At 40.5% G+C, this 13,268-nt stretch overlaps 1 protein-coding gene and 1 pseudogene across 2 annotated transcripts in view; both read left to right on the plus strand.

Annotated features, from left to right (window-relative positions):
- MGA (MAX dimerization protein MGA) overlaps positions 1 to 13,268 on the plus strand; it is a 158,613-nt gene that overhangs the window by 20,420 nt on the left and 124,925 nt on the right. The gene's annotated exons all lie outside the window — the stretch shown is intronic.
- Positions 12,505 to 12,893, plus strand: LOC113908821 (annotated as a pseudogene).

Genomic DNA, 13,268 nt, shown 5'->3' on the forward strand with positions numbered 1-13,268 from the left:
ACGTCCCGTCCCTCGCCCCCCGCCCCCCCGCCCCGCCGCTTTTCTTGGTTCCCACCACTTTCTGTATGCCTCTTACAAGTAGCTTAAATGTAGCTTAAATTCTCACCACTTTTACTTTTCAGTACAATGGGGATTATAATATCTAAAATCTAAGGCTTGTTCTGAGAATTAATGAGAGAACGTAATTTACGTGCTAAAAACAGTGTTTGGCATTATAGTAAGCATTAAATAGTTGTTGCTGTTATCATCAGTATATAATCATCTTGTAAACTGAAATGCCTTTTTCAGTGGTTTTGGCAGTCCATATACAACCTCTTGCATATGTAGTGTTCCTATGGTGTGGAGTCTTGATTTCATAGACAAAGTCTGGGATAGCTTGAAGTGTTGCTAGAAGACTTTAAGATTAAGGAATGGGAATGGGATAGTCTTGTAACCCTGAACTTAACAGAAACTGGAGTCACGTAGGAATTTGGTTCTAAGTTGTATTCTCTGAGTTTGGAAGGAGAGGTCAGGGTACACGTGTGCCTTCCTCCACCCAGGTGACCTCTTACCATGTTACTGTCAATCATAGTTTTCCAAGCTGTTAACTGTATTTATATTTCATATTTATTATATGAAAGCTTTTCAGCACTGCAGGTTACTTTGCAGTTTTTTTTTTTTTTTTAAGAGAGGGAGAGGGAAGGGGGGCAGAGGGAGAGAGAATTGTAAGCAGGCTCCAGGCCCAGCATAGAGCCCCATGCAGGGTTTGATCAGATGATCCTGAGATCATGACCTGAGCTGGATGCCTAACTGACTGAGCCACCCAGGAGTCCCTACTTCGAAGTTCTTTTAAAGTGTTATAACTGCCTTTTTATTTTAAATAGTGCTAGTTCTTGCAACCAGCATTTTATATTGCCTTTGAGAATTTAAGATAATTAGATCAATAGAGGTAACCGATATTGGTATCATTTGAATTAGATTTGAAAAGAGTGGATTTTTCCAGGTTGAAATATATTTTGAAAAGAGTGGATTTTTCCAGGTTGAAATATATTTTATGTTGAAACATACTTTATTTCCTAAAATTCTTAATTTTGTTTTGTTTTGAGGACACTGCCTTTAGAGTGGCCCGCTACTAAAGATGTGGACAGGAGCACACCTTCAGACCTTCTGCAGTCTATATGGGAAATGGGAATTATAAAAATTGTCTTTAGTTGTTTAAGCATTTTTATTTTTTTTGTTTTTTATTTTTAAAGATTTATTTATTTGAGAGAGAGAATGACAGAGAGAGCAGATGAGAGAGGGGAAGGTCAGAGGGAGAAGCGATACTCGATCCTGGGACTCCAGGATCATAACCTGAGCCGAAGGCAGTCGCTCAACCAACTGAGCCACCCAGGCATCCTAAGCATTTTTATTTTTGATGAGCCTAAGATTATGAGATACATTTGCCTTACCCCAAAACTTCAGCCTTAACTTCAGCTGGTTATTTTACTAGTGTTTGGTCTAGTGGTATGAGAAATTCATTCCCACTCCTGGAAAAATAACCACCTTTTAAGGGACACCTACTTATATGCCAGGCATCGTGTTAAGTGCCATTATCTAATTTAATCTCCTAAGTGGCCTCTTTTTCCTGACCTTGGTTTCTTATAGCAATATTCTTAATACAGCAGCTAGAGAGGTGCTGTTAAATCAGAGATACTGTTAAAGTCAGGTCATATCATGCTGAAAACCCTCCAATGTCTTATTATTTCTAGCAAAATAAAATCTAAAATCTTTGCAGTGGCTGTAAGGTTCTGTGTTGAGCTGATTGATCCCTGTAACTTCTCTGACCTCATCTTTTACCACTTACCTTCCACACTCTGATCCAGCTCCTTAGCCTCCTTGTTTTTCCTTGATCATGCCCTTTCATATCTGATTTCTTTTGTCTGGAACTGCATTGGCTTGTTTCCTCAATTCTTCTGTGTCTTGAATCAAATTTTGCTTTTTTCCTTTTCCCTCTTCTCTATTTTGTTTTCTGTCTCATCTATCACTGGATAACATATCATATCGTATATTCATTTATTTTGCTTATTTGATGGTTCCCTTACTAAAATTTAAGTACCACAGGGCAGAGATTTTTGTCTCTCTTTTTCACTCCTGTCTCCACATTCATAGAACAAAGCTGGCATACAGAATGAGTGCCCAGGAAATGTTTGCTGAGTGAGTGAATAAATTGCCACAATACTGTGACATGGGTATTGTTATTGCCTTCATTTTGCAGGTGAAGAAACTGAAGGCCAGAAAGGTTAAAGAATTTGCATAAGGTCCCATAGCTCTTAACCATCCTTCTGAATGGCTTTATTTCTTATTATATCTCACCATGCCTTCTTTGCTCAGTCATAGAAACTATTTTTGTGTGTGTGAATGTCATGTACATATCCAGGCTTCTGTGCTTTTCCTCATGTTATTTCTTCAGTGGGAGTATTCTTTCTTGCCCCCTACTTAGGTAGAACTTTCTTTGCAGAAGAAATGGTGATGTAGAGGAGTCAAGGTTGTAAAGTTTGGGGAGGTGGAGGGATGAATACTGTGAGCTAAGGTCATACAGTGGGAGATGCATGTACATTCAGGGGCCGTTTAGCTAGAATGAGGTTTTGTTCAGGGCTATGATAGAAGGTAAAGTTAGAGAGAGGGAGAGGATTAGGGCCTTGTTACAGGAAGCTTTGAGCTTCTAAGGAACTGGTGTTTTTATCTTGTTGGCCCCTTGAAGGTTTTTGAGCAGAAGAGTGATAATGTATAACACCGCTTTTATAAAAATGTTTGATTTTGCTGTGGTGATGAGAATGGCTTGGAGTGGGACAAGGCTAAAATTAGGAAGGAGATGTTGGAGATTATTATAATGATATAGTCCTGAAGTGAGGCAATAAGGGCCGAAATTTCAAAGTTAGAGTGCAAATTAAAGCACAGAGATCAGATACTTAAAATATGGCTTATAGAATCCAAACTCCATACTGTGTGTGGCTTACAGCATGGTACATGAGCTCACCTTTGCCTATCCCTGCAACCTTACCTCTTGCCATCTTTCCTTTCATTCTGCAAGCGGTAGCCACACAAGCTGTTTCTTTTCCTTGAATGGGCTGTTTGTGTTGTACTTTAATGCCTTTTGCACTTACCTTTTCTTTGCCTAGAGTGTTCTTCTGTAAGTCTGGTTCCTTCCTGTCATCCAGTTCTCAGTTTAAAACACCTATCAGGTCTGTCCTGATCACCAGTTTTTTTTTTTCTATTTTTATTTACTTATTTATTATTTGAATGAGAGCAGGCGGGGGGAGGGGCACAGGGAGAGAGAGGGAATCATTTTTTTTTAAGATTTATTATTTATTTGAGAGAGAAAGTGTGGGGGTGAGGGGTAGAGGGAGAGAGAATCTCAAGCAGACCCCCTACTGAGTGTGGAGCATGAGGGGCTCAATCTCAGATCATGATTTGCAAATATTTTCCCCCTTTTCTGTAGGTTGTCTTTCACTTTCTTGATAATGTTTTTTGCACGAAAGTGTTTCATTTTTGATGAAGTCCAGTTTATCCGTTTTATGTATTTATTTTTGTTGCTCTTGCTTTTGGTGGCATATTTAAGAATCCATTGCCAAATCCAAGGTCATGAAGGTTTTTCTCCTATGTTTTTCTTCCAAGAGTTTTACCAGTTTAGCTCTTACGCATAGGTCATTGACCTGTCTGAATCGGTTCTGCAGTCCTAGATCTTAGTAAAATGTCATGTAAGTTGCAGAGCCATGGTATCCTGTCTTGGTTCTTCAGCGGGATCCCTTTTCCCATCTTCATTCGGTTTCCCTCTGGGTGATAGTCGTCCGCACCGTAGAATTTCCATCCCAGCTGGGATGCCAGCAGGGCGCCCACGGTCGATTTCCCCCGAGCCGCTCACGCCCATCACCAGCAGCAGGCCTGGCGCCGCCATGACATGGAGTCCAGCTTCTTCCCGCCGCCTTCCCGGCCACGGACGACCGAGAGGCGGGCGAGCTGCCTGTCCTGATCACCAGTTTAAAGCAACTTACCTCATTGTCGCTGCTGCTCCTGCTCTTGCTTTTTCTTTTAATTTTATTTATTTGACAGAGACAGCGAGAGGGAACACAAGCAGGGGGAGTGGGAGAGGGAGAAGCAGGCTTCCCACTGAGCAGGGAGCCCGATGCGGGACTCGATCCTAGGACCCCGGGATCATGACCTGAGCTGAAGGCAGATGCTTAACGACTAAGTCACCCAGGTGCCCCTTTAATTCATTTTTTAAAAACAAGATTTATGTGTTTGAGAGAGAGCGAGCAGGGGGAGAGGCAGAGGGAGAGGAGAATATCAAGCAGACTCCCCTCTGAGCACAGAGCTCAATTTCATGACCGAACGATCATGACCTCAGCTGAAATCAAGAGTCAGACATTTAACTGACTGAGCCACCCAGGTACCCTGGTCTTTAATCCATTTTGAGTTGTGTTTTTTTTTTTTTTTTTGGTATGTGGTGTAAGAAAGTGGTCCAGTGTTATTCCTTTGCATGTAGGCATCCATCCAGTTTTCCCAACACCATTTATTGGAGAGACTGTCTTTTCCAGTTGTATGTTCTTGCCTCCTTGTTGTCTATTAATTGACCATGTATTTGTGGGTTTATTTCTGGGTTCTCTGTTCCATTGATCTATGTGTCTATTTTTGTGCCAGTAACATAGTGTTTTGATTTGAAGCTTTTTTTTTTAAAGATTTTATTTATTCATTTGAGACACAGAGATACAGAGAGAGAGAGAGAAAGCATGAGCAGGGAGAGAGGCAGAAGGAGAAGCAGGCTCCTCGCTGAGCCAGGAGCCCGATGTGGGGCTCGATCCCAGGACCCTGGGATCATGACCTGAGCCGAAGGCAGACGCCCAACCATCTGAGCCACCCAGGCGCCCTGATTTGAAGCTTTGTGGTATAGTTTGAAATCTGGGATTGTGATACCTCCAGCTTTGTTCTTTCTTGATTGCTTTGACTTTTTGGGATCTTTTGTGGTTCTATACAAGTTTTAGGATTATTCTAGTTTTATGGAAAATCTTGCTGGTATTAAATAGGGATTGCATTTAGTCTATAGATTGCTTTAGGTGGTATGGACATTTTAACAGTATTCTTCCAATCTGTTGAGCATGTGTACCACCACTTTTTAAATCTAGTAAATCTCTCAGTTGTCCTTTGGGTTTAAATAAAAACTCTTGATAATCCATCACTATCACTTAATTTATCACATGTTGATATAAATTGTGGTAGGAAGGACCTTGTTATTAGGAGATTGATACTAATTATTAAGTTATAATATGGGAAACCACTTAGTTGGGGATGACTGGCTCTAATTTTTCATGTAGATTTTTTTTTTATGATCACCATTATAAGTTATCCAAATATTGCATATCTCCATCTGGAAGATGGAAATCATCATTGTATTTCTGTTCCTTGGTTTTTCTGCCTCTAGGATATATTTGTTTTCTAGTTTTGACTAGGGATGTGCTTAATTTTGGTCACCTTTTATTTAACCTTTTAACTCTGCTTTCTTCAGTTCATTGATGCAGATGAATTTTAATGTTATTGATGGAAACCTTGCTAACTTTAGCAATCCCATAACCTCAGGTCACTCTGAATGGAAATATTTTCCATTGTGGTTCACATGATAAAAAGTTGAGTGGAGTAATACTTTTTCATAAGATAGAATATTGAAGTTTTTTTAAAAAGATTTTATTTATTTGAGAGCGAGAGCGTGTGCGCATGCGAGCATGAGTGGGGCAGGAGGGGAGGGGCAGAGGGAGAAGGAGAAGCAGACTCCCTGCTGAGCAGGGATTCCTGAGATCCTGACTTGAGTTGAAGGCAGATGCTTAACCAACTGAGCCACCCAGGCACCCCAGAATGTTGAAGTTTTAATTTTTCTCTAAAAGAAATACATCACAGATATCTCTAGAAACATGAAAAGTCAAAGCAATGACCACTAAAAGGAAAGCACTAAATAGTGTGTTAATAGGCAAATTTTTTTTAAGATTTTTTTTTTTTAGATTATTTATTTATTTATTTGACAGAGAGAGACACAGCGAGAGAGGGAACACAAGCAGAGGGAGTGGGAGAGGGAGAAGCAGGCTTCCCGCTGAGCAGGGAGCCCGATACGGGGCTCGATCCCAGGACCCTGGGACCATGACCCAAGCCGAAGGCAGACGCTTAATGGCTGAGCCACTCAGGCGCCCCTTTTATTAAGATTTGATTTATTCATTTGACAGAGAGAGAACGAGCACAAGCGGGGGAGCAGCAGGCAGAGGGAGAAGCAGACTTCCTGCTGAGCAAGGAGCCCGATGTGGCGCTCGGTCCCCGGACCCCGGTGATCATAACCTGAGCCAAAGGCAGATGCCCAACTGACGGAGCCACCCAGGTGCCCCAATAGGCAAATTTTTAGCCTAAGTACAAAGTTGTCTAAAGGGTTGCCAAAGAGGTTTGTTAATCAGAGTAATTATAATTATGAACCTCCTGAGGAAGTGTTATAGTGACATTTGGTATCACTTTTTAGAATTAGGTAGAAAGAGTTGGTGTGTTCAGTGCAGCATTTCTTCTAGCTTCCTTACAGTATTGGTTTAAATGACAGGAAGAATATGTTAGCCTAGCTTACAAACTTCAAAATGGAAATCTAGATAATAAGGAAGTGAGCTTTTTTTTTTTTAAGATTTTATTTATTTGAGAGAGAGAATGAGATAGAGAGCATGAGAGGGGAGAGGGTCAGAGGGAGAAGCGATGTGGGTCTCGATCCCGGGACTCCAGGATCATGACCTGAGCCAAAGGCAGATGCTTAACCAACTGAGCCACCCAGGTGCCCCAGAAGTGAGCTTCTTAAGGGACTTTTTCACTTTTTATAGTCTATGCGTATTATAGAATCTGGCACTTAGAAGGCACTTAGGAAACATTTGTGAAATGAAAGAATGTGAATAGACAATTGCTTTCACAAATTTACTCAAGTAAAATGGCCTGTTCATTTTTGGTACACCCCCCACCCCTGCCAGGCATTTAATTTGTCCCCTCCTCTATTCTGCTAATCACTGAAACATTTTTCTAAATTACAAAATTTGTTGACATCTTTTGTTGTTGTGTCCTTTACCAATCCTCTTGTTGCTTCTTTTTTCTTTCTTTAGGCTTCATTGTCCTCTTTTTCCTTTTTAAAAATGATTTTACGGTTGTTTTAGAGGAGATTAGAGAGGCAAAGAGCATATCTGACTAGTCTACTATCTATTCAGTTTTATTCAGTTAACATTTTAATATATAAGTGTTTTTTCAGTTAATTAACATCCTTCTAAATTGAGAAAATGGGCCCCTGGGTGGCTCAGTCAGTTAGGCATCTGCCAATGATCCCAGGGTCCTGGGAATGAGCCCCACGTGGGGCTCCTTGCTTGGTGGAGAGCCTGCTTCTCCCTCTTCAACTGCCACTTCCCCTGCTTGTGCTCTCTCTCTTGCTCTTGTTCTATCTCAAATAAATAAATAAAACCTAAAAAAAAAAAATTGAGAAAACATACCTTAAACTTTTACTAGCCCCTGTTGTTGGAAACTTGGTGTTACTATTTAAAGAAACTAGTATAAATTTTGGTGCATAAAATGTTTTCTAAGCTTCAAGGTATTTCCTTAGGAGCAATACTTGGATCTAGTCTCTGAGGCAGAGCATATGAACATTTAAAAAGCTATTAATTATAATAGTTAAATATATTCATTATAGAGCATTTGAAGAATATTGGAATATTATAAAAAAGAACAAGTCAGCTTTAATCTCACAATGCTGTGATAACACTGCTTTAACATTTTGGTGTATTTCTTTTTTTTTTTTTAAGATTTTATTTATTTATTTGAGAGAGAGAGTGAGAGACAGAGAGCATGACAGGGAGGAGGGTGAGAAGGAGAAGCAGACTCTCTGCTGAGCAGGGAGCCCGATGTGGGACTCGATCCCGGGACTCCAGGATCATGACCTGAGCTGAAGGCAGTTGCTTAACCAACTGAGCCACCCAGGCGCCCACATTTTGGTGTATTTCTTTCTAGAGATATATATTGTCTGTCTATCTGTATATCTTCCACATTTTATTTTATTATTTTTTATTTTTTTAAGATTTTATTTATTTATTCATGAGAGACAGACAGAGAGAGAGGCAGAGGGAGAAGTAGGCTCCCAAGGAGCAGGGAGCCCAATGTGGGACTCGATCCCAGGACCCTGGGATCATGACGTGAGCCGAAGGCAGATGCTTAACCATCTGAGCCACCCAGGCGCCCATCTTACACATTTTAAAAACCAGTTGAGGTGTGTGTTAGGGCTCTTTCCAGAGGTTGTACTGTTTTCTTTTCCAATGAACAAAGTATGTCAATTCACTGAGTACTTGACAGGATTAAGCATCATGCATTCTTCCATCATTCATAAATGTATGTTTATTTAGAGTGAAACTCTTGTCTCGGTGTTTACAATTAATCTCCTCCCATTTTTTCTTAAAATCAGTTAGGCTTTTGTCCTCACCACTTCTCTAGAATTATACTTTGTGACCTTTTTATCTCCACATTGCTAAATCCAGCAGTCTTCTCATTCTACATGATCTTTCAGCCCCTGTGCCACTGTTGATTACTTTCTTCCTCTTGAACCGAACCCACTTTCCCATTTGTTTCCAGGACATCACATTTTCCTAGTTCTACTCCTGTCTCAGGGTCTGTCCTTCCTACTGTGTGCTAGTTCCTCCTAATCTCCCTACCTCTCAATGTTAGAATGCTCCAGGGCTCACATCTTCTTATCATCTTTTAAAAAAAACTATTTTTTCAGCTCATTTAGTTTCTTACACTGATGACTTTCAAATTTGTATCTCCAGTTTTGGCCTTTTCTTTGAAGTCTGGACTCATATTCAGTTACCTACCCAGTATCTCCAGTTAGATATCTGATAGATTTTAAATTTGTCCAAAACTGAGCCCTGATCTCTTTCTGCCCCCAAATCTCCAACTCTCTACCCACCCCCTTGGAGCGAGCAGTTATACAGTAGTCAAGCTGTGATCGCCTTGTCTTATTTATTAATTGCCTATGTGAGTAGCCACCGACGTGGCTTAAAATTAGAGGACAGTTAAGCCTTGTGGTTTAGCATACTCAGAAAATATGTGCAGAGATACTCAGGGCCCATGGTGGACATTAAGTAATCTGCTTCCTCTTCCCCCAGTTACTCCTCTGATCTCATTTTCAATTATTGGTCTCCTCTGTCACTTCTCTTTAGCTTTAATGCTTCCTTGCTATCCCTCAAGCACTCTGGGAAAGCTGCTTCCACCTGCAGGCCTTGCCTGGAATATCTTTTCTCAGATATGACTTATTCCCTCACCTCTTCTCTTTACTTAAGTGTCACCTTTTTATTGAGTCCTTAACCGTACTACTTAAACTTATAACCCTTCTCAGCACTGCTAATCTCCTTTCCTACATTATTTCCATAGCACATAGTCACTGCATAACATATATATTTCTTATTTAATTTTATTTGTCTCTTCTCCCCATCCCCAGACTAGAATCCTATATAAGCTCCAGAGGGACAGTGATTTTTATCTATTTTGCTGACTGCTGTATCCTCTAGCACCTAGAAGAGTGCCTGACATTTGATAGGGGTAACTGTGAGTGTTAAGAACATTAGCATAATGTTACTTAAAAGCTAATGCAGTAATACCTCATGTTCTTCCTTTCCAACTGGGGCCTGGCACATGGCTCCTGCAAAGAAGGGTGGTGAGAAGAGGAACGGCCATTCTGCTATCATTGAAGTAGTGACCAGAGAACACACTGTCACCATTAACAAGTGCATCCATGGAGTGGACTTGAAGAAGTATGTTCTTCGGGCACTCAGACCCAGAAGTTTGCCCTGAAGGAGATGTGAACTCCAGATGTGCGCATTGTCACCAGGCTCAACAAATGTGTCTGGGCTGAGGGAATAAAGGAATGTCCCACACCATATCTGTGTGTGTTTATCCAGAAAACATAGTAAGAATGAAGGCTGTGTATATTGGTTACCTGTGTTCCTGTCAGTACTTAAAAATATCTGCAGATAGTCTTTGTGGATGAGAACTAACTGCTAATTGTCAAATAAAGCTCTAAAGCCCCCCCCACACACGTAAGGCAGTCTTAGAACATGAATAGAAATGTGTCTAGAATAGTAATTCTTTTTTTTTTTTTTTACAGATTTTATTTATTAAAAAGAGGGAGAGCACACACACGCGTGAGTGTAGGGAGGGGCAGAGGGAGAGAATCTTCAAGTAGACTCCCCGCTGAGCGTGGAGCCAGACATGGGGCTTGGAGCTCACTCAATCTCATGACCCCCAGATCATGACCTGAGCCGAAATCAAGAGTCTGACACTCAACCAGCTGAGCCCCCCAAGTGCCCCTGGAATAGTAGTAATTCTTGATTTGGGGGGGTTCAAGGACAGTTTTAAAATTTTATGAAAGCTATATGGATTGCCTCTTTATTAAAAGATAATTAATAGACCTGAAGTGGACTTCTTTAATTGCTGTACTATTGAACATTTTTAGTTGTTTTTAAAAATAGCTTTCTTTCTAAATTTCCTTATTTTTCCCATTTATTTATCAAGTTATATATGGGTATGTATGTAATTAATATATGTATATGTATATTTTCTTTATTTCCCATGTTGTCTGTCTTAGTTTACAGAACTTTAAATTTTTTATACGGTCAAATCTGTGTTTTCTTTGTTTCTAAGCTTAGAAAATGTTTCCATTTTCTCCTTCCTGTCCAGGGATTTGATAAATACTTACTTTTGTTTTGTTTTAGCTTCCTCCTAAGAAAAATGAAAGGGTGTGTTGAGACCATAGAGTTTAGGAAATCATAGCCATATGGTTAGTAACTGAGGGCATGGGCGTGGAAGAGATTGTTCAGGGAGAATGTTTAGCGGAAGAGAAAAGGCAGGGAGAGGGGAACCTCTGCAGAAATGTGTAGGTAGATAATCTGCAAAGGATGATTTAATAAATGAGGTTAAAAAGGAAGTCAGTGGTAGGAAAATAAGAGAGGGATATGGAGCCCAGGGGTGACAAAAGTTTTTGTTAGGGTAGAGTGATCAATAGTGTGAATTACCTTAGGACAAAGACTGAACACCTAAGGATAAGAACTGAAGAGTGGTTATTGGGTTTGGCCAATAGAAATTCACTGGTGACCTTTATTTTATTATTATTTTTAAAATACTTTGTTTATTTGAGAGAGTGAGAGAGAGAGCGCATGCGCATGAGCAGGGTGGGGGGCAGAGGGAAAAGCAGGCTCCCTGCTGAGCAGAGAGCCTGAGGTGGGGCTCCATCCCAGGACTCCAGGATCATGACCTGAGCTGAAGGCAGACGCTTAACCTACTGAGCCACCCAGTGGCTTCACTGGTGACCTTTAATAAGGAATGTTTCAGTGGAGAGATGAAAGGTGGTACAAGTGCCTGTAGTTGTAGACTTTTAAGAGTTTAAGTAGGGAAAGGTTGGAAAGAGAGTGGGTCACACCTTGTGGGATAGGTAGAGTCGAAGATTTTTTTTTTTTTTTTTTAGGAGGGGAAGAGTTGAGCATTTTTATAGAATGTGGAGATGTAGTTAGAGGAAAGGGAGATACTGTGGAAAAGGAGTTACTTGAAGATTCTGCAGGCACTTGGGGTTCTAGGCTTAAGGGTCTGGGTGGGGACTAGTTTTAGAAAGCAGAGATACCCCTTCCTTTAAGATGTATAGGAAGGAGATGCCTGGGTGGCTCAGTCGGTTAAGCGTCTGCTCAGGTTATGATCCCACAGTTCTGGGATCAAGTGGGATCAAATTCTGCATCGGGCTCCTGCTCAGCGGGGAATCTGCTTCTCCCTCTCCCTCTGCCTGCAGCTCCCCCAGCTTGTGCTCTTTGACAAATTAATAAAATCTTAAAAAAAAAAAAAAAGATGGACAGGAAGAAGGTAAGTTGTTGAGGATAAAGGAGTAAGAGAGCTAAAACTTGAAGTTAATTGTGCCTCATTGCCATGTGCCTCATTTTAGCTATTTGATTTATAATAATGGACAACTTAGGTTTTAGTTTTCTTACTGTGAGAAATTTCTTACTGTAAGAAAAGAATATTAATGCTTGCCTTAATTGTTTTATAGACTTCATGTGAGTTAAAAATGAAGAAAGTATATGTTAAAATGCTCTAGAAACTTAAAATCCTATACAAATCTGTAGCTTATTGTTAGTAATGTGTTTGAGAAAGTTCTGTGCTTTTGTATAGAGTATGTAAATTTTTTTAAAAAAGATTTTATTTATTTATTTGACAAGAGACACAGCGAGAGAGGGAACACAAGCAGGGGGAGCGGGAGAGGGAGAAGCAGGCCTCCCGCTGAGGGGGGTGCCCAGTGCGGGGCTCGATCCCAGGACCCCGGGATCATGACCTGAGCCAAAGGCAGTCGCTCAACCAACTGAGCCACCCAGGCACCCAAGTTTTTATGAATTCTTAATGATTTGGTGCACCAGTTTTTAATTTATGCTTAGCTCTTTTCAGCCATCTTTCTGTGTGGCCGTAATGGTAGGTGTGAATGTCCTGGCAGATGCACTCAAGAGCATTAACAATGCTGAAAAAAGAGGCAAATGCCAGGTTCTTTTTAGGCCGTGCTCCAAAGTCATCGTTTCTCATGGTGATGATGAAGCATGATTACATTGGTGAATTTGAAATCATCGATGATCACAGAACTGGGAAAATTGTTCTGACCCTCACAGGCAGATTAAACAAATGTGGAGTGATCAGTCCCAGATTTGATGTACAATTTAGAGATCTAGAAAAATGGCAGAATAATCTGCTCCCATTCCCGCCAGTTTGGTTTCATTGTACTGACAACCTCAGCTGGCATCATGGGCCATGAAGAAGCAAGACAAAAACAAACAGGAGGGAAAATCCTGGGATTCTTTTTCTAGGGTTGTAATACACATGTGCAAATAAAATGCCTCAGTGGAAAAAAAAACTTTTGAAAAAACTAAACTTCAAGTTCTTATGAACTCTTAAGGATTTGGTGCCTCAGCTTGATTTATGCTTAGCTCTTTTCCACTTTATCTGTGTCCTTATGGCATATAGGTATGGTTTTTATATGTAGGGAGTCTATCACATTGTATTTAGTTAAAAAAAAAAAAAGGTTTGTATTGTGCTCTTTTTCTTTTTTTTTTCGCATTGTGTTTTTCTTAGCACTCTAGATTCCACTAGCATTTCCATTACTTTGCCCTTGCTTATCATCAGTCCTGGATTTCTGTTTATGATTTCTGGGTGCTGAGGATGACTGGAGAAACCATATAATT

This window comes from Zalophus californianus, chromosome 6 (genome assembly GCF_009762305.2).
Source record: "Zalophus californianus isolate mZalCal1 chromosome 6, mZalCal1.pri.v2, whole genome shotgun sequence".
Taxonomy (NCBI): domain Eukaryota; kingdom Metazoa; phylum Chordata; class Mammalia; order Carnivora; family Otariidae; genus Zalophus; species Zalophus californianus.